The sequence below is a fragment of the Gossypium hirsutum genome, chromosome A01 (assembly GCF_007990345.1).
Source record: "Gossypium hirsutum isolate 1008001.06 chromosome A01, Gossypium_hirsutum_v2.1, whole genome shotgun sequence".
Lineage (NCBI taxonomy): Eukaryota > Viridiplantae > Streptophyta > Magnoliopsida > Malvales > Malvaceae > Gossypium > Gossypium hirsutum.
In genome coordinates, this window is record NC_053424.1 from 40,844,672 (window position 1) to 40,867,938 (window position 23,267).

General features: G+C 32.9%; 2 non-coding genes across 2 annotated transcripts; both read right to left on the reverse strand.

The window, feature by feature from the left end:
• Positions 1-226: 226 nt before the first annotated feature.
• Positions 227-333, reverse strand: LOC121208299 (small nucleolar RNA R71). Its single transcript, XR_005903248.1, has one exon. It is a non-coding gene; the product is annotated as a small nucleolar RNA R71 (small nucleolar RNA).
• Positions 334-22,045: 21,712 nt separating this feature from the next.
• LOC121208181 (small nucleolar RNA R71) lies at positions 22,046-22,152 on the reverse strand. Its single transcript, XR_005903130.1, has one exon. It is a non-coding gene; the product is annotated as a small nucleolar RNA R71 (small nucleolar RNA).
• Between the last annotated feature and the right edge of the window lie 1,115 nt (positions 22,153-23,267).

Sequence of the window (23,267 nt, forward strand, 5' to 3'; positions counted from 1 at the left end):
GCAAGACGAGGATCCAAATACTCATTTAGCAAATTTTCTAGAATTCTGCGACTCCTTTAAGTTCAATGGTGTTTCTGACGATGCCATTCACCTTTGGTTGTTTCCATTCTTATTGAGGAAAAAAGCTAAACAGTAGTTAAACTCGTTTCCACAAGGGTCAATCACTACTTGGGAACAAATGACCCAAAAATTTTTGTTTAAATATTTTCCATCAGCTAAAACGGCTAAACTGAGGAATGATATCTCTTCTTTTGTGCAGATGGATTTAGAAACTTTTTATGACGCATGGAAGAGACACAAAGACTTGTTGAGAAGGTGCCCTCACCATGGTTACCTCTATGGTTGCAGGTTCAGACTTTTTACAACGGTTTAAACCCCTCAACAAGGCAACTGATCGATGCAGCCGCCGGTGGAACTTTAAAAAATAAAACACCTGAAGAGGCTTACAAATTTATTGAAGAAATGTCACTAAATAACTATCAGTGGCAAGTTATGAGAACAAAGCCAACAAAAACAACTAGTGTTTTCAATCTCGACGCGGTCACTATGCTATCTAACTAGGTAGAACTTTTAAATAAAAAGATTGATGGTCTGTATGGTTCTACTCAGGTATATCTAGTGATGAGGTGTGATTCAAATATAGGAGGAGCACACAACACAGATTATCCATCCTTCAACCCTAGTACCGAGAAGGAACAAGTCCACTATATGGGTAATAATTCTAGATCTCAAAATAATCCGTATAGCAACACTTATAATGCAGGTTGGAGGAACCATCCCAATTTCTCCTGGGGTGGTCAAGGAAATCGAAGACCACAACATCCTCCAGGTTTTCAATAACTACCTTACCAACAAGATAAGAAACCGAACCTTGAAGAGATGCTCACAAAATTCATCTTTAGTGTCAGAAACTCATTTTCAGAATACCCAAACAGCACTTAAGAATCAACAAGCATCGATCCAAGGGCTCAAAACTCAAATAGGACAACTTGCTAAGTTAATTTCTGAATGACCACAAGGTAGCCTACCAAGTAACACTGAAACTAACCCAAGGGAACAACTTCATATGATTACTATTCGAGATGAAGAAGGGTTAGTTGAACCTGAACCAGAACTGAAGCAATGACTTGTGGTAAGTAACGGTAAGGATGAGATGAACCACAATAAGCAGAAACTGGTAAGCAAATAGTATAAACCTCGTGTGCCATACCCTAATGCAACAAGGAAAGACCACATAGACAAACAATTTGGTAAATTTATTAAATTATTAAAAAAAATTACATATTAACTTACCGTTTATTAAAGCTCTTTCGCAGATGCCAAAAGCAATGAAATTTTTAAAGGAGCTCTTGGCTAATAAACAAAAGTTAGATGATGCGTCGCATGTGGAATTAAATGCAGTTTGTTCAGCCATCTTACAAAATATGCTATCCAACAAACTGAAAGATCCAGGGAGTTTTACTATTCCTTGTTTAATTGGTAGTTTAAATATTAAGAATGCATTGGCTGATCTAGGGGCAAGTATTAATGTCATGCCCTATAAAATGTTTAAACAACTAGGTCTTGGGAAACCCAAACAAACTAGGGTGAGCATTCAATTGGTAGATAAAACAATTAGATTTCCTAGGGGTATTATTAAAGACGTGCTTGTCAAAATTGACAAATTTATATTCCCAATTGACTTTGTTGTTCTAGACATGGATGAGGATAGTGGCGTACCTTTAATTTTAGGAAGGCCCTTTTTAGCAACTGCTAAAACTATCATTGACGTTGGCACGGGTGAATTGATACTTCGTGTAGGAGATGACACGATTAAACTTCAAGCTCGTGATTCTACTAAAATATCTAGTAATCGAGATGATTGTTTAAGTTCTAATAATTTGAGTAATATTACAACTCAAGCTTCTCTGCAGGAGTCCCCTAGGAAGAACGTGATGGAGCTTCATTCTAATCCATGCTACAAAAACGGAGTGACTCACGAAGAACGAAGGCTTTAGATCGATGAACTAGATGAATGGAGAACACATATCAAGGAGAAACTAAAAGTACACGATAAATCAAAGCGATGCCATGATGAGCGTAGGGATGAAAAAAAGTGATTTAAGGTCAAGGATAAAGTATTGTTAAATGAAAAGGATCCTCGAATTGCTACTTTAGAGTATAATACAAACGGAGCGATTCCCTTCACGATATTGAATATCTTCTCACATGGTACAATCGAGGTAACACACACTGAATTCGAAACTTTTAAGGTAAATAATACTCGACTCAGACCTTATTTTGATAAAATTGATAGCAGAGACTCCTCACCCCACCGTGACCGTACAAATATGAGGTGGGTTGAGCTTAGACTATAAATAAGCACTTCTTGAGAGGGAACTTGATCACTAACACCACTAACTAGTTTATTTTAGCTATTTTTCGTGTTTTTATGCAGGAACAGTGACCCACACGGTCTAGACACATGGGCGTGTCCTTGGCCGTGTGAAAACAAGGCTAAAAATCCCCAAGTATCGAGCCATACGGCCGTGTGAAAACTAGAGCAAAATTTTTAAATTTTTAACAAGTTAGAGAGGTACACGAGCCAGGCACACGGTTGTGTGTTCAGACACACTGGCTTGTGGGATACAACACGGACGTGGGAGAAGCGAACAACGAAGAACACGACCGTTTGACATGGTCGTGTCAACCACACTGCCTGGACAAACGGGTGTGCCCCCTGGCTGTGTGACGAAGGAACATTAAATTTTCAAGACAAACACGGGCTGAACTCGATCCACATAGGCGTGTGACACGGCCGTGTGGCCTAACACGGGCTTTACACGACCGTGTGCCTTTTTAAACCCCCCAAACCCTAACTTTTACTTTTGTCTTCTTCCCCAGCTCTCTCAACCCTAGCCCCCTCAGTCTCCTCCTTCGGCCACCGTTGCCCACCACCGGTCGCCCCCTCCCTTTCTCTTCTTTCTTTTCTTTTTCTTTCTTTCTCTTCTTTTTTTCTTTCCTCTTTCTTTCCCTTTCTTCTTCCCTCATCTTTCTTCGCCATTTTTCTCTTAACCACCAACCCATTCCCCCTTTGTCGCCGTCTGACCTCGTCATCCGACCCCGTCACCCGTCGACACTGCTGTCCGTCCAATGTTTGATCACCTTCCATCATCATCGGGTTTCTCTTAATACTCATCATTATTTTATTCCTATTAATTATTTATTTCATTATTACTTTCATTATCCTTTATTTACTGCATTATTATTATATTTATTTAATCAGTTTTAGCATTATAGATTTACCCTTTTGATTAGTTTGGGTACTATTTACACTAGTTTACCAAATATTCATTGGCTGACTTCATTATTCCTCATTCTATTACAATTTGTTCCTACCATTAGGTTTAGTCTCTCATTTAGATATTGTTACTTATTTTATAATTAGTTTATTTTGCATGATTGGATTTTAGTACACATTGTTTAGGAATAAATTGTTATTTAGGATTACTTACACTTTGCGTTATAAACTCTCATTTAAATAATTCATGATCATTTCCTTATTTACTAACGAACTTTTTTATTTTTTTAGGTACACTATGACGAACACACGAGGCAAGAAGACTGTCGTCCTTGCTAGGGTCTCGGCACAACCTCTTCAAGCACCTCGACTGAAGCTCGTCACCCTCTACTTCGTTTCTCGTTAGGCCCACAAGATGACCTGTTTCAGCTTCTTCGAGTACGACCATTAAAAGTGGGCTGTTATATTGATTGGGCTGCTTTGGAGCAGGTTCACCTTGCTCACCTTGTTCGATTCCATCTCGATACTGCACCATGGGATCGGTTCTTTACAATTATCGAGCCCACCTATTCGGAGCTGACCTTGGAGTTTTGCACTACGTTCCATCTATAGCATGTGATGAATACACATGACGAGGCTAGTACTATCATTTTTAGAATCGGTGGACTCATAAGGCACATGAGTGTACCAGAGTTTAGAACTGCTTTAGTCCTTTTCACAGAAGAGTTCATGGCTTCTGAGAATTTTTTACAACTTCACCGGCACATACACTACTCGTCTTCTTGCTATTGGACCGACCTTACGGCGAGTACTATTCCCTATGACGCGAGTCACTCAAAGGCAACTTCTCTTCCACCAGCAATACGTTACATCCATGCTATCTTGGCTCATACCTTGACTGGGAGGAGAGAGAGCATCGGCATTATTAGCACCACCGATGCTTACTTCTTATGGAGCATGGCGCTAGTCATATATTTGACTTGGCATATTTTATCACCCTCGCTTGTCGCCACCAGACGGATCACCATAGGAGGGGTTCCATTTGCCTTAGACCCTACGTGACTCGCCTCATTCGACACTTCGGCCTCTTCGACACTCCAGAGATGTCATCGACACTCACACTAGTCGGCCAGATGTCTCCTCAAGGAATATCTAGCATGATCCACATGAGGATGATAGAGTGACGCCGTGGATTCGACCCACCTCAGTACATACTCGTTCAGTCCGATGACCAGGATGAGCCAGGGGACATTACTGATGATGTCCCTTCCCCTCACGAGGAGCCACCCCCATTACCACCACTGAGTCACCGACCTCCTGCTATCACTTTGACAGATTTATCTGAGCGATTCACTCGCTTTGAGCAGCAATGTTTCGAGCGATTCGACAGCATCGATGCCACTCTTCGACAAATTTGTCACCACCTCCACATATCTCCTTCGGCACTGTCGACCCACAACGATGATGAGGACTTTGAGTCCCTTTATTATTATTATTATTATTATTATTATTACAATTTTATTTTGTCTCTTATTTATTTTTGAAGACTTATGTTTTTTTTAGAACTATGTTTATCTTTATAATTATTAGTAAGTGATCCCTTAATTCTCTTCCACAGTGGTGTTTATTTTCTTATTAGTACCTCAAAATCATGTATTTCATTTGGCTTTCTCTACAATTCTTGCTTTCGCTCTTCCAATGATTTCATCCAAAAATTCTGGGCAATTTCACTTCTCTCTCTCTTTTATGATATTATGCTTCTATTGCTATTATCTATCTTTGTACATTGAGTACAATGTACATTTTAAGTGTGGGGAGGTTATTTAGGTAATTATCAGAAAATCCCTAAATTTTTATCTTGTTCTCAAATAATTTTCTCATATCATTATTAGAGTGAATTCTGATTGATTTATGATTTTTATTGATATGTTTTAAATTAAATGATAGGTAATCGTGCATTGATTGTTTAAACTTTAAAGGATCAAGCATGATAAGTTGACTTTTGAGAATTAAAATTGCTAGGTTGTTTCCCTAAATTGAGGTATTATCTTGAAGTTTTGAATTTACAAGATTGACATCAAATACCCATAAATTTTGTGAGATTTTGAGCCTTTTAGAGCATATATCTTTCTTGCTCACTGATTGTTTTTATGAGTGCGTCAATATTGATTTGCTATTCTAGAACTTGCATCGATTATACATGTCGAGACCTCACATTAATTTGATATACTAAAATGATAAAAGGCACTTAGGTTTTAACCCATTTACCCCATAAAAAGCCTACCCACATAATTGACCCCTAGTGAACCCCTTTGAGCCTTAACTATTATTTCTTGATTTTTCCCCTTAATATTAACCCATAAATTAACCCTTTTGATTCATTAAGAATTTCTCCCTTTTTATTGACTCCCTTTTTATCGAGATTTAATTTAATTAGTTACCTAATTATATTTGTTTAGTCCAATTGCTAAATTATTTCTTTATATGTATTTTCCATTCCTTTTCTTATTCTAAAAAAAAACGTATAGTCATATTTATCCAATTACATATTGTTCTAAAAGAGCTTGGATAAGTTAAAGTCAGTTTATTGAGAAAAAGCTCACATCTTTAGTCTCGGATAGTTCAAATTCTGGCATTATTTTTGTAATTCAGTGATTAGCTTTAATTTTTCTAAGTTTGGTAATTTATTAAATTAATCTCGAGTCTAACCCTCTTTTGTAGCCTTTATCCACACCTTTAACCCAAGCCCCATTACAACCCTGGTAAAGACCTTTTGATTTGTGTATCATTTCATTATAGTGGTTGAGATTTGATTTTCATGCAAGCCTATGGTAATAAATTTTCATGTTTGAATATTGAGTGCTTAATTATTGAACCTTAAACACTTTGAGTGATTTGAGTGAATCATTAGTGAGGATGTCAACTTTGTCAATTTGGAATTAAAGTGTGATTAGTTAGATAAAAGGGGATAACTATGATTTTATGATTGAAATGCTCAATTTGGATTGTTTGAAACTTTAATATTCTTTTAGTTAAGCTCTTAATGTATGATTACTTCTGAATTATTTCGAACATTATTGATGAGAATTATAAGTTGAGAAGGATTTATTTTAATTGTGAGTTGAGGATTTTGCTTGAGGACAAGCAAATGCTTAAGTGTGGGGATATTTGATAAACCATAATATATACATATTTTTACCCCATGATTGGCATATTTATGGATGATTTTTCCTTAGTTTAATTGAATTTGATGCTCCTAATCCTTTAATTTCATGTTTTATACTCAGGAAAGCTCAGGATGGAGAAAAGTGCAAGAAACGGGCCAAAAATAGATAAATTGGGCCTAAAACAGTGTTTCACACAGCCTGGGCACTTCCACATGGGTGATCCACACGCCCATGTGTGACACACGGGTAGACCACACGCCCGTGTGTAATGGCCGTGTCGACATTAATCCAAGTCAGAATTGCATACGGCCTGAGCACTTGCACAGTAACGTGGCACACAGACGTGTCCCTGTCGAGCCCAAGTCTAGTTCTATTCGGAAAAGGCTAATTTTGGGCTATTTTAGCCATTCGAAAGTCTATATCCCTAGAAGAGGATTAAAGAGAAGACGGAGAGTGGAAGGCAAAAAATACTCAATGACAACCATTAGAATCACCTCAGAGGTAGGATCTACATCAAGACTGAAGAATTCCAATCAATTTCCTAGAAGTTCTTTGGGTTTCTTTATGTTTTGTTGTTTCCCAAATTTTGAGATGTTTTCCATTATTATTATGAACTAAACTCCCTAAATACCTAAGGGAGATAAAACCTAAGACGGATCTTTATTATTATTTGAGTTATATGATAAATACTTGTTCTTATTCTTAATTGTGAATTTAACCCTTGCTTTAATATTCTAGGATATTAATTCAGGTTTTTGATGTGCTTATTCAGTAGAGCAAAAGTCCCTATTTAAGAGTAGATCATCCATAATTAAGCGGAGTTACATGCAATCTTAAAGATAGGACGACATAAATTTGCCGGATCAGAGTCAAATCTAATAAGGGAATCCATAGATCGAGTTAATGAGATAATAGGGGTTTTAATCAGAAAGAGATTTCGATTAATAAACCTAGAGTCAGTTGTTTTTAGTCTCGAAAGGGATATTAACATAAATCAGGGATTTCTACGGATTAAGTCAAGTGAATAAATCGTCTAATTCAAAAGTAATAAGTGAAGTCTAGATGGATTCTTCCTTGGGTATTGTCTTCTCCATTGGTTTTCTAAAAAGTATTCTCCAACTTTAATCTCTGTCGTAATCTTATAATAAGTTTTAGATAAAACATTCTCTTAAACTTTAGGCTAGATAATAAAAAGATAGTAATTACTAGTACTTTTAGTCCTCGTGGATACGATATTTTCTGTATTACCATAACTATACTACTGTTCGATAGGCGCGCTTACCTTAAGTCGAATTTTCAGTTAATTTCACAACCATCAATATTCAATATTTTTCTAATTCATAGTCTTTATATAATATCCATTAATACGAATATCTTTAAAACTTAATAAATTTCTTTGAGACTTAGTGCAAAATAAAGCATCATCAATGTCAAATCTTGTTCCTTTAGGTAATAATATAATAGCTCTTCTAGAGCCTTCAATAAGTTTTGAACTACCCGATATTGTATTAATATGAGCATCACTTATTGTTAGATGAGAAAAATATTTTTTATCTTTAAGCATCGTATGTATTATAGCACTATTTGCAAGAAATATGTCTCCATTGATTTTGGATCCAACAAAATTTTGTTGATCATTCATATTCTTCATAAAAATAAATAAAAAAAAACATTATAAACGTTGCAAATATTTCTTGAATATGTATAACTTGCAAGAAAGTAAACATAGTTAAAATAACATAAAAATTCCAAAATAACATAAACTTATTCTTTATGAAAGAAAATGAAACATATTTAAAAACAACATAAAATGCTAAAATAACACCAACTTTTCTAATGATTCTCAAAGAAATTTGTCACATCAAGGTGAGTTATATCATTAAGACCATGAATTACATCACCCTCCTCTTTTGCCTCCATTTCATCATTTTGGTATACAAAATTTGTCTCAATATTAATTTTCTTCCCTTTAATGGATGCTTGATAAAGTTTCACTAAATGTTTCGGTGTACGATAGGTACGTGCCCTATGCTTCCTCATACCACATCAATAACATAAATTCTCAATAACCTTTGAAGTATTATTTTGACCACCTCTTTCTTGTCCTTCATTGCTATTCTTGTTTTGGCGGTTAGAAGTATCACTATTATGAACACCATGATAATAGTTACTAGTACGTCCTTGACCACATCTCCCACTACGTCCACGACCACAACCATGACAATGATCGCGACTTTTATATTTTTCATTTTCATATTTATTATGTACTATAACATTCACTTCTGGGAGTGGTACAGTACCAATGGGATGAATTCCATGATTTTTCATCAACAACTTTTTTATTTTGTTCAGCTATTAAAAGGTATAAAATCAATTCAGAATATTTTTTTAAATTTTTTTCACGATACTGCTGCTGCAGGAGCGCATTAGTAGCAAGAAAGGTTGAAAATATTTTCTCTAACAAATACTTATCAGTTATATTCTCTCCACATAATTTCGGTTGAGAACTAATTTTGAAAAGTTTTGAATTGTATTCATTTACAGTATTAAAATATTGCAACCGTAAGTGCATCCAATCATAACAAGCTTTGGGGAGGATCACTATTTTTTTATGGTCAAATCTTTCTTTCAAAATTTTCCACAACTTAATAGGGTCTTTCACAGTGAGATATTCTACTTTTAATCATTCGTGTAGATGATAAGGGGTAAAAAATATTGCTTTTGCATTGTCTTGGTTAGATGTCTCTTTATTTGCTACTATAGAATTCCTTAAACCTTTAGCATCTAGGTGAACTTCAGCATTTAATACCCATGACAACTAATTCTTGTCTGAGATGTCTAGGGCGACAAATTCAAGTTTTATAAGATTTGACATTATAATCATTAAAAAAAACTTTAAAAAAGATATTAATAAAATAATAATAATCAAATTATTTTTCAAATGTAATTATAATAATGTATTTAAGAATAAAAATAGGAAATAATATAAAACAATTTGTGATATTAAATTTAGGATTACCTTAATTCTATAGACAAATTAAATTATATTCCTTCCGAGAACTTTAAGCAAATCACTGCACAAGTCTGAAACTCTCTTTTTTTGTCAATTTTGGGATAACCAAGCAACCAATTTGAATGTTAGGTTAGAAAATTAATGAAAGTAATTCAACGGGGGATTAGAAAGGGATAGAAAACATTTGAGGTATGGGTTATCAAATAAAAAATAAGGATGATATGGGTTTAGAATTATGGAAAAAAAATTGATAATCGTGCTGATAACATGTTATAAAATAATGAGAATAAAGAACAAAAAAATATGAGAAATGATAGAGAATGTATTTTATTGATAAATGGGATGATTATAATATTTTTTCAAAATCTCTATTTATAGGCATAAGAAGTATAAATGAAGTATAGATTTAATTCTAATAACTATTAGAATTTAGAGTACATCAAAACTTATCTTGATCTTAATAGATATCCACTTAATAAGATATTCATAATATACATATACATATATATATATTCATTTTTTATAATTGTCTTTTTCTTTGCATATTCATACAAAGTTTTAAATTTTTTAGAACAATTAAACCCTTTGGCTCATTTTAGCAACTAATTTTATGAATGTGGCTATTAATGGATAATGAGTTAGCAATTATTGTACAGTGATGATTTACATTGATGATTTTGCTGATGTGATATTATTTATTTTATATCATTTGTAAATAATTTAAAATTTCTAAATTTTTTAATAAACTATTTGATTTTTTATTTTATAATAATTTTTAAAATGAAAGGTATTCCAAATACTTTTACCAGATATTTTAACATATTTTTATTTTAAATAATTTTTTAAAATATTTTTTATTTTTAAATTTTATTGAATTATTCTTTAAACTATTTATTAATGTGATATATAAAATAAAGTAATATCACTTCAACAAAATCATCCACATGGGTTGCCATGTGTACAAGAACTGTTGACTCATTATCCATTAATGAACATATTAGTAGAGTTAATGGTCAACATTGGTTAAATGGTTTAATTGGCCAACTTTCTTCATTGGAAGGCTCAATTGAATGCAAAAAAGTTCAAAATAGCTTAATTAATTTTTTTATAAATATTATGAAACTTTTTGTACCATTAAGCAAAAAGAAAATACATTCATGATAGTTTATTAAAAATAAACTTACATATATTAGTTTATCAATTTTAAAATATTTTTATATTAAAATATAATATAATATATATTTAATTTAATAATAATTAAAATAATTTTATAATTAATTAAATTTTATTAATTTTAATTGAAAATCATTGAATAAAAAAATATAACCAACATATATAGAATAATTATAATTTAATAAGGCTAAATTTATACTTTATTTAAAATTTAATTAATAAATAGGTTAATTTAATTTAATTTTTTTCCCTTGAACTTCACAAGTAGATTTAGTTTGATACTTGTATTTGTTTTTAGTCAATTTTAGTGTATAAACTTAACAATTAGGTCCAATTTAGTCCCTAAAATTAGATTTTGTTAAAAGTGTAATGACGTGATACTTTGTAATTTTTTAAGTTTTAGGTGATGATATGATAATTTTAGAGTATCACGTCAGCCCATTTTTACAAAATCTAAAATCAAGGATCAAATTGGACCTAATTGTCAATTTTAAAACTAAAATTGACCAAAAATAAATAAATATTATAAAAAAGACTTAGGGCCAGTTTAGTATGGCTTTTGAAAAGTGCTATTGAAAAGTTTTTTTGAGAAGTATTTTTGAAAAGTTTGGTTTAAGATTTGAGTGTTTAGTATTGTTGCAAAAAAGTATTTTTGAGAAATAAAATGTTTATTTTAGACATAGTATTATCAAGTAACAAATATGTATTTAAGTAATTTTCAAATTAGTTTGTATTATTATATTTTAGTAAGAATATAAAAATAATTTTTTATAACTTGTTAATATTTTAATATATGAAATATAAATTTTAAATATTTTCAAGCAATAAATATTAATTATTTATAAAATTTAATTAAAATATAAATTATATTTTAAATTAATTTTTATATATTAGATTAAGTAAAATATATTTTGCCGTAAAATTATGTTGTTAAATGCTTATTTTGAGTAAAACTATGTTGTTAAATGCTTATTTTGAATTATATATAAGATATAATAACAAATTTAACTCACAATCTTTACATTATAATTTGGTTTAGCCAGTATTTTTTTATTTGGAGCAAATTTGGACTTCACATTTCATTGTTGACGTGAAAACATTTTATCCTACATGTCATGTTAACATAATTAAATTTTAAAATATATAAAAACTATAAAATAATTATAAAATTATAAAAAATATATATAATAGAAGAAAATAAAAATAAAAAGAAGAAATTATCTCTTATATTCTTTCTCTTCAAAACTCTAAAAAGAAACAAAATGTTGGGGGGAAAAAGCACTCAAACTAATTAATTTGAACCCAAATTGTTTTGGTCATTGTACTTTGTGATATTCAATATTAATTGAATCTTTACATGCTGGAAATAAAATATTTTATTTATAGAAAATAAAGAAATATGGTAATTTTTTCCAAAAATATATATCCTTTGTTAACAGTTATTTATTATGATATTCATTAGGAAATCAACCCGACGGTAATAATAACAAATAAAGAATTTTGATTGCTCCTTTATTAAAGAAATTAATTATGAAAAAAACAAGAAAAAGCGCAAAAGCATAATCTATTTATTTCTCATCTTTCTATTATGAAGAAAGTGAAAAGACGTTAAATGGAGATGGGGGTCTCCCCTTAAAAGGATAGTAACAAACATCCATTTTCTCACAGGAAATTCATTAACTAGAAAATTGAATGTGAATAGACTGAATTAGAAGTTGAATTGAGAGTTAAATTAGTTTTTTTTAATTTTTAAAATAATATATTTAATTGAACATGATAAACTAATTACATCGATCAATAATTTAACTAATTCAATTACAAATCTAATTTTAAAAACTTAATTTTGATTTTGTATTGTTTGTGTACTTGTTTTTAGTAACGCAAATAGCATAAGATTTGATTTGTTATTGTGCCATGCTCATAGAAGCATTGCACCATCATGTGTTTGCTTCCGTTATTGAAAGGAAAGGAAACACGAGTATGTAATATGTGAAAATTTAAGATAATAGTCTAAACTAATTAAAATCATTTTTTAAAAATTGAATTTTTATTATTTTATAATTATTTCTTCAATTTTGTTTATATTTTTGTAAAATTTTAAATTTTTTTATAATTTTAAATTATTTATTGATGTGCCATATAAAACAAAATAAAATTATATTTACAATGAAAGGTGCTTTCCATTAAAGATTAAGGATCAAATTAAATAAAAATAAAAATATTTAATATTAAATTTATTATTATGCTTTATATATGTAAAACACCAAAATAATGATTACTTTGCATATTGTGTTATGAATGCTATTAAATGGATGTTCAAACTTTTACATTTCATCTTTCTTAACTCTTCACCTTTTATTTTCTTGTAACTTCTTTTCCTATTTATGTATTAAAAAAATGAGGAGTCTAATCTCCCTATATTTATAGGAATATACTACTTGTAATGATGATAGGAAAGAAGAGAAATGCAATAAAAATCTCTCTTATTCTCATCTATTATTCTTTTGTTTTTTTGCATTATTATTACTATTTTATAACACGTTATCCGTACAATTTTATTCAAGAGCGATAAGTCTTTAGTTTACGTCAAAATTTTGTTGGGCTCCAAGTATTGAAATTTAATTATTTAGTTAAAAAAATCGTGAGTGGTTGCTCGAGATTTGCTTGGGGATGATCACTTTCTCTTCACTGCAAAGAATGCTCATAGTCTCTACTTCTCATCCACAACTACCTAAGTAAGTCTAATCTTTTTTTTTTAAATTTGATTCAATTTCTATTAAGAAGTTCAATTTATATATTTCTCTATATGCATCTTTATGAGTTTATAAATCCTTTCTTAAGTTTATTTGTTGTGCTTTTATGTGGATATATATTTGTTATTTTTTATAGAATTTATTGGTTTATGTAACGCCCTAAAACCCGACCTAAAAGTTTAGATCGAATCTTGGAGGTTACATTGATCACCAAAGTGATCATAGGAAAATTTTAATCTAACCAAGCTAGAAAACAAAAGTTATTTAAGTTATGTAAAACTCTCCGTTGTAAAATTCCGATATTACAACAAATTTAGTCCAAAAGACGCTTACTTGCATAAAACCCAAAATTTATACCATAGTGTTTAAAACAGATCTTACAATCCAAAACCGTTTATTAAGAATTCAAATTTACAGAAAACATCTTAAAAACTTGTTTTAAAAAACGTGACACTATCGAGACCTTCGCATATCGAGCCCAGCATCAAAACATGTAACTGTACCTGAAAGGGGAAAACACTAAAGGGGTAAGCTACACGAGCTCAGTGTGAGCTCAAAAGGTGACAAACAACAGACTTGGAGATAAAAAAAATCCTAATAAACAGAGCAATTAAGCACACCAAATCACACACAAATTACCCAACAGATAAACCTGTCAACGATCAATATAGAAATGCTTACCATTACAATTCGAATTGTTATGACGCTAACACCAAATTGCACGCAAGATCAGTCATAACGTTTATAACAAACAAACAGATTACAGACAAGGAACTCATATCCAGATGCATATGAATACAGTCAAATATCAAAACCCACCCATCCACTCCGTCCCTCAATCACACCCCATAAGAGCTATTTAAGCTCATCCATCCAAACACACCACGTAGGACCTTGAAAGGCCTATTCAACCTTACACATCAAGTATGTGGACTAAGTCACTCAAATGTTAATATGCAGCAGAGTTGACATATATGTCGTATCATGTGTTGCGGTAAACCGCTGTACAAACATGTTGCAGTTGAAACTACCAAAATAGATCAGACTCCTTTCTCTTCACAACCAAACCCAAAAAGATTAATGCAAATGCAAAATGCACACCATTTGAAGATAGATTTATAGAAATAGAGTACGAAATTAGAAATGCACATATTCAAATGCCCAGAATCAGAATCAAATATAACATAACATCAATTAACACTTAAGAGAATCACTTAATTAGAGCTATGATTGCTAATAATGCACAAGTCCAGGCTAAGACAAAGTCCCGACCACCCCTACAGAGACCTAGCCAAAGGTCGGAACACACAGAATTATAATCAGATAAAAAAAATACAGTACAAAATTTGGCGACATATGGTCACACGACCGTGTGCCCTAGGCGTGTGGAAGTGCCCAGGTCGTGTGGGGGTCTACACGCCCATGTGAAGGCCACACACGCCCATGTGAAGGCCACACACATCCATGTGTAGGGGACACACGCCCGTGTGACCAGCCGTGTAACTCACCGTCCAAAAGTGCTAAAAATTAAGAGTAGAGGAGACACGGCTGTGTGGAGATCTCACACGCCCATGTGGGGACATATGCTTATGTGGCCAAGCTGTGTGGTACCAAAAATAATCAAAAACCCTAAATTTCCAATTGCACACGGCCTTGTGGACTGTTTGTGTGGCCACAAAACCACCCGAAACAGGTTGCAAAACGTGCCTTTGATGTCGAAACAATCCCTAGCCCTCAATTACACATAAACACACCAAAAACACTCAAAATTTCAAGCAATTCCACAACAATCAACACTTCGACTGGTCAAATTAAAAAACACACGAAATGTCGTATTTCACAGAAACAAATCAGAAATTCAATAACGAAAAGGGAGATTTTTCGAACACACACCTTAGACGTGACATTAAACACTAGAATCATTCGATTCGCTTCTTCAAAACGATCCAAAAACCTCAATGAAAGCCACTACACACAAACGACTATAACTAAATATTTGGCACCAACTTCTGAAGGTATAAGGTTGAAAACAATGAAACGAAAAAATTCCCAAATGAAGAATCCAAAAATAAGTTTTATGATCAAAACGCTAAACTTTAGAAAACAAAAATTGAAGAAAGAATAAGAAGGAAAAAAGAATGTGAACAAGGACTAATGAGAGAAACAAAAAAAGAAGAAGGTGCAACATTATTTTTTTGGGAGGGTTTCTATTCTCCAAAATAAAAATAAATAAAATAAGCATTTTAAACCTAAAACAAAAATAAACCAAAATTACTTCCCCATATCACACGTATGAGGACTCGAACCCAAAACCCCAAGGAAAACTAACTCACAACCAACTACCAAACCAACAGGCCCATTTTGGCATTAAAACTCGGAAACAAACTCAAATGCCTAATCTAGCCAATGGCCCTACCTACAAATCTCAAAAATTCTAACCCCCAAAATCGGGACATTACAGTTTAGTTTTAATTTTTGATTAAATTATTTGATTGTTCTTATCTATTCTTATCTATTGTAAATGTATATTATATGCAATGATTAGTTGGGACTTCAAATCTATACATGCTTGAAAACTGTATAATAATATTAATCATAAATTGTTGTAAGAAAACACGTAAAAGATTCTTTAAAATTATGGATTAGTTTTTGAAAGAAAATTATGATAATGAGAAAAAAATCTTATTAGATCTATTTCATTCCTTAAGGTGAATGTAGCATTGGATAATCAATATTAAAAATGACAAAGTTATAATTGTGGTTGTGAGCATGGTCTTTGATGGGCTAGTATGGGTATAATAATATCACTATAACTATAGTGATTATAATAGTTTTAGTGAAAATATTTATGTGATACTCAAAGATCATTTGACATATGCATATTGGTTGAATATTTTGCCAAGGTTTGATTAAAAAGAAAAGGGAAAAATGTATAGACATATTTGATTTATCACAATGGTAATTTGCAAACAATGATGACTTTATTGGCTTTGTTAACAAATTATATTGTTTATTCATTCATAGAAGTGAATGGAACTTTGTTATTGAAAAATAGATAAGTGGAAGATGGATGGTCCAAAATGTTGTTAAATATTTATTCCTAAAACAAAATGATTAATGGTTTATAATGATTAATCATTCTTTAGAGCAGATAATACCTTATGATTTTATTGGCAAAGAATATGAGATAAGTTTACAGAATTTTCAAATTATTTCTTATAAATTCCTTGAAGTGAATGTTTGCAATAAATATAATAAATTTTATGATCACTTTTGATCATTAAACTCAATTTGACTATTTGAAGATTTCGACATATTCTCTGAAGTAAATATTGCATATACATTTATAAAAAAAATATTTCTTTTTTTTTAAATAATGACATTATGGACCTCTCATTGGTTTAGACATTTCTAGAAGTAAATACCATAATATTACTTATATATGGATACTAGATAAAATGAATGAAAATGAGATTATCAATTATCACAGTTTATAGTGACATTATAATTCTACTAATTGTGAAAAAGTATAAGGCTAAAAAAAATGGATGATGTTAATAAATATGATGATAAATATGAATACATTAGGTACATGCTTGTAGCATGTCTAAAACATTAAATTTTGCAAAGTCTTATAAAGAAACAGAGATGTTCCATAATGCATGACAATAAAATTTGAATTGAAATTATGCTATAAGAGGTGGGGGTTAGAAAATTTTAATTTTAAACCTCTGTTGTTGTAGTTTTAATATCTTATTGTGATCTTATAATATTTTGTATTTTATTGTGTTATGACATATAAAATAATTTATCTAATTGCATGCTTCTTAATGTGATTGATTAGTGACATGAACTTATTCTATGTTATGTTTAACATATGTTTTATTTGTACTTATTCTTTATACAAAATATATTTTCTTTTATATGTATAAATAATTTTTTTTAAGATCTGAAATTTTTATCATTCATGTTGAAAAGAATTGCAAAACAGCATATTTTTTTACATGCTCCTGAAGAGCTAATTTTGTACTTCTTTATGATGCCAAAATTTGTAAAACATAATATTATTTTTTTAGATTAAGAAGATATATGCTGAAAGTAATCTTTATGTGTTTTACATTAAAACCATGGATAGAAATGACATGAGATACTCATGTTTTTATATGATAAATATTCCCTGAAGGAACACATTACACGTATATGATTGACATATGAGACAGTGAAAAGAAGTTCATAGTGTTGGTATGACCGGTTAGACCATCCCATGTCAATGATGATGCAAAATAATTTGATGAAAATAAGAATTAGAAGTTGTATTTTAATAATTTTCATCAATACTAGTTATTTTGGCAACATATTGAACTAACACCAGCTGAAGTTAGAGGTCGGTTGTATTTTTGGATGATAACTAAATAATAGATGAGCTCATATATTACATGTGTGCAACCCGAAGTTTGCGATATTATTTCTTGAAGGTAATTTAATTGTGCACAATCTCTACAGTATGCAATTTGTGCTAACAACGCTGGTGCACTATATCTCAAGTTCGATTTTCGTAGTTTCATCTGAGATAATACTAAGTTGTTTATGGCTATATATGTTAAGTTGTTTATGCCTATATATGTTATACTTAATGGTTAGCAAAACTATACCTGCATTTAATTGCTTAACCATTAATATAAGAATTGCTTTACAATAAGCATGTATTATTTGCATCAAGGCCAACATGAAAAAATATTTGTCTCATGAGAATTGATTTTCATTTATAAACTAACAGATTTCATTAAAGAATATTTGGATGTGCAATATCTATTTTATGTTCCACCATAGCGCATTAAGATGGATCATAAAGTATGAAGTTGATAAAATTTAGAATTTTTATTAGATGTGAAAAAGTTAAAGGTTTGAATAATAAAATTAGTTGTCATATATGTTTAGTGGTGATATTTATAGATTGCATATATTAACTGATACATATACCGGCTAAAATGCTCCAAATAATTATATGTTTCAGAATGACAATGTGATAAAAATAAGACTTGGGCATACTAATGTCACTAGTCAGAGTTCAAAGCCCATGACCATCGCACCAAATGCATCCGATGGAGGTATATTGTTTAGATATGGATCATTTGGGCCACGAGAGCTGACTCGATTTAAGGAACTATTGGAGAAGCCTATCAGATTGAAGCCTGGTTGGCCCGATAGCGAAGATATGTAAACTTAGGCTGATTTGGTAACTAATCTTAAAAGATACAGAGAATCATATCTCGTAAAGATTAGATAGGATTTGATATGGTATATCTTGTAAATCCCTTAAATCATGGGATATGGTTAATCTTGTCTGTCGATGTAAATGTATCTTGATTGTCGATTTTAGGGGAGCTCAACTATAAATAGAGAGCCTCCCCTTCATTTATAATCACTCCATTACATTGTTTCATTATTCTTTGTGAATAAGAGAATAGAGAGCATTTACTCAAACACTTTGTGTGCATCCCTTTCTGTTGTTCTTTTGGTTGCTTCTTTTGGCATAAATCGCTTTTGCTTTACAATTGGTGCCATGGAGGAGTTCTTAAAGAATCCTTACTTAAGTAAAGACTGAATTAGGGAGTTTGGACGAGTGAATCCCCTAAGGCCACACGGATTGCAAGATGAAAGGTCTATCTCCGTGACAAGTGGAATCCAAGCTATTGGTTCGAAGGCACCGTTGGGATGTCGAGAGAAGAGTTCAAACAAAAGGGGGCGAGAAAGTCTTTGAGGGAGATCCTTCCGGCTATTGACGAACACGTGGGCAAACTTGAGGAGTCCATAGAGGACGTAAAAGAGTCAGACAATGAGCTTTGGGAATGCATTGAGGACTTGAAGGGTAGCGTGCAAAAGAGTCAGGGACTTTGTGACCGTGTGTCTCACTTCCCGAAGGGATAGCGTGCAAGAGCTGCTAGATTCCCAAAGGAAGAAGTTGACGGAAAGGAATGATGCTCTCGAAGCCATGGTAAAGGCTTTGAAGGAGGAAATAATGGCCACGACGAGGGCTTTGAGCACAAGAATAGAGGAGCACGAGGAAGAACTAGCCTTGTGCCAAGCAGCTATGGGGAAAAAAGTGTCAAGTGCAGCACTCAGTAACGAGTATGTCTCGAAGTTGAAAGAGTTCGTGGGGACAAGGTTTACATACGATGTGGAAAATTTCTTGTGGAGGATAGAAAACTAGTTTCGTGCCAAAGGCATCGTGGATGATGTGAGTAAGGTAAATATTGCTTCATTATTTCTTACTGATGTTGCACTTTTATGGTGGCGAGGTAGGACTACAGATAAAAGGCAATGTGAGATTGGGACGTGGCAAGAGTTCCAATGTGAGTTGAAGGGACAATTTTACCTAGAGTTTGCCGCTTGAGAAAAGTTGTAAGGGATAACGCAACGGGCCACAGTAGGGGAGTATGTTCGAAAGTTCAAGGAACTCATGCTCTAAGTTTCAGATGTGAATGAGAAAGAAGCATTGCTTGCTTTTTAAAAGGGTTTGAAGCCGTGGGTCAGACAGGAGGTGGAACAAAGAAGTGTCCAAAAGCTGTCGGAAGCCATGACAGTAGCGGAATCCATGGTTAAGCTTGGTCTAGGGAAAGACAAGCTTGGGTTTTCCAAGTCCGAGAAAAGGGGCGTATGTGAAGGGAATTGATAAACTGTAATTTATACATATTTTTACCCCATGTTTAAAGCATTTTATGGATGATTTTCCATTAGAATTGGTGAATTTGATGCTCCTAATGCTTTAATTTCATGTTTTATACTTAGAAGAGCATAAGAGAGTGAAAGGAACGAGAAACGGGCCAAAAAAAGAGAAAATGGGCCAAAGTAAGAACTCAACACGACCTAGACTTCCTCACACGGGCACCCCACATGCCCGTGCCATTCTAACAGGCTCGAGCATGGCCTGAAGTAATCGCACACGTCCGTGTCCTTGCCGAGCTCAAGTTGAGTCCAATTCAGAAAAGGCTAATTTTGAGGGCTCATAGGCATTTCAAAGCCTATAAATACACCCTAGAGGAGGAGAAAAGTAGGACACACAGAATAGGGAGTAAGGAATTACTCCAAGGAAGCCGATTGATTCATCTCAGAAGCCGGATTCATCATCAAGACTGAATATCTCTCCTCAATTCCCCTTCAGGAGTTTTGAGTTTTCTTTATGTTTTGTATTCTTTATTCTGAGATGTTTTCTTATTTAGTTATGAACACGAATCTTGTTATTATTTTCTGAATTGTATGATAAATATTTAACTTGTTCTTAATTATTGTTTTGATATCCCAGGATACTGATTCAAGATAAGCTCTTATTCAGAGGAGGAATAGACCCTATCTAAGAGTACATTTATCATAATTAAGCGGAGTTGATTGCGCGCCTAGATATAGGGTGACAAGATTTTGCCGGATTAGGGTGAAACCTAATTAGGGGATCCATAGATCGAGTTAATGCAACCCTAGAGTGTTAATTAGTGAAAAGTCTCAGTTATTCAATCTAGGGATTAGACATTATTAGTCTTGAATAGGGATAATACCGTAACTTAGGGATCCCTACGGAATAAGTTAAATGAATAAATCGTCCGATTCGGAGCCAGAATAACATGTACAGTTTAGGTGGATTTTTCCTTAGGTATTGTCTTTATTCAATAGATTTTTCCAAAATTAATTCTCCAATTCCATTCTCTGTGCATTCTTAGTTTAGATAATTAGTTAATTAAAATAAAAACCTTTTTATTCTTAGGCTAGATAATACAAAGATAGTCATTACTAGTACTTTTAGTTCCTTTGGGTTCAACAATCCGGTCTTGCTAAAACTATACTACTGTTCGATAGCTACACTTGCCTACATCGTGATAATAGTTAGTTTCAAGAACGATTAATTATAAATGTTTAAAACCTATCACGAAATAACGTGATCAAGTTTTTGGCGCCGTTACCGGGGAACTAAGATATTAGGAACGCTCAATTTTTATTACTTTAGCCATTTATTATTCTTGCAATTTAATTTAATTTTATATTATTATTATTACTTACGTATTTACTTTTTCCTTCTCTTGGTAGGTTTTTATAGTTTATGACTAGAAGAAACCCGTCAGGGCCACTACATTTTGACGAAGAAATCGATTGCACAGTTCGTAGAAACCAAAGAGAAATAAGACGAAGCTTAAGATACACGGAGAACGAGCAAGAAGACGATACTCAACTCCCAACCGAAGAGATGGATGAAAACCAAGGCAATCAACTACCTCCTGTAATTGCGGTTAATCAAAATCCTGCTCCATGCACTATGTATGATTATGCTAAAACTTCTTTAACAGGAACTGAATCAAGCATAGTTAGACCTGCTGTAGCTGCAAATACTTTTGAATTAAAACCTAACACTATTCAAATGATACAACAATTTGTTCAGTTTGATGGTTTGCAGGATGAGGATCCCAACGCTCATTTAGCCAACTTAGAACTATGCGATACATTTAAAATGAATGGCGTTTCTGATGATGCCATACGTCTTCGGTTGTTTCCCTTTTCATTGGGGAACAAAGCTAAACAGTGGTTGAACTCGTTACCATGAGGGTCAATTGCTACTTGGGAACAAATGACCGAAATTTTTTTACTAAAATATTTTTCGCCGGCTAAAACGACTAAATTACGTAATGATATCTCTTCTTTTGTACAGATGGATTTAGAAACACTCTACGATGCATGTGAGAGATACAAGGACCTTTTGAGAAGATGCCCCCACCATGGGTTACCGCTTTGGCTCCAAGTACAAACATTTCACAATGGTCTGAATCTTTCAACTCGGCAAATGGTTGACACAGCTACTGGCAGAACCATTAACAATAAAACACCAGAAGATGCCTATGAGTTTATAGAGGAGATGTCACTGAATAACTATTAGTGGCAAGTCATGAGGACAAAGCTAACAAAAATAGCCGGCGTTTACAACGTCGATTCGGTCACCATGCTCTCTAATCAGGTAGAACTCTTAAATAAAAAGATTGATGATTTTCTTAATTCTTCACAGGTTCACCCAGTAATGCAGTGCAAAACAAGTGGAGGTGGAACAAACCATTCAGAATACCAACCCTATGGCCACAACATGGATAACGGGCAATTAAACTACATGGGTAATAATCCTTGACCTCAAAACAATCCATATAGTAACACTTATAATATAGGTTGGAAGAACCACCCCAATTTCTCGTGGGGCAGTCAAGGAAATCAAAGACCACAAGTCAGTGCCATTTGAAAGTCGCAACGAGGGCATTGCAAGAATGGGTAAGGGAGAATGTCACGGGTCAGAGTTCAAAGCCCGTGACCATCACACCAAATGCATCCGATGGAGGTCTATTGTTTAGATAGGGATCATTTGGGCCACGAGAGCTGGCTCGATTTAAGGAACTATTGTAGAAGCCTGTCAGATTGAAGCCTGGTTGGCCCGGTAGCGAAGATATGACAACTTAGGTTGATTTGGTAACTAATCTTAGAAGATAGAGAGAATCATATCTTGTAAAGATTAGATAGGATTTGATATGGCATATCTTGTAAATCTCTTAAATCATGGGATATGATTAATCTCGTCCGTCGATGTAAATGTATCTTGACCGTCAGTTTTGGAGGAGCTCAACTATAAATCGAGAACCTCCCCCTCATTTTTAATCACTCAATTATATTGTTTCATTATTCTTTGTGAATAAGAGAATAGAGAGCATTTACTCAAACACTTTGTGCGCGTCACTTTCTGTTGTTCTTTTGGTTGCTTCTTTTGGCATAAATCGCTCCCGTTCTACAATTGGTGCGACTCGAGTAAAGGCTGTCTTAGGCGAGTTTGGATGAGTGAATTGCCTAAGGTTGCATGCATT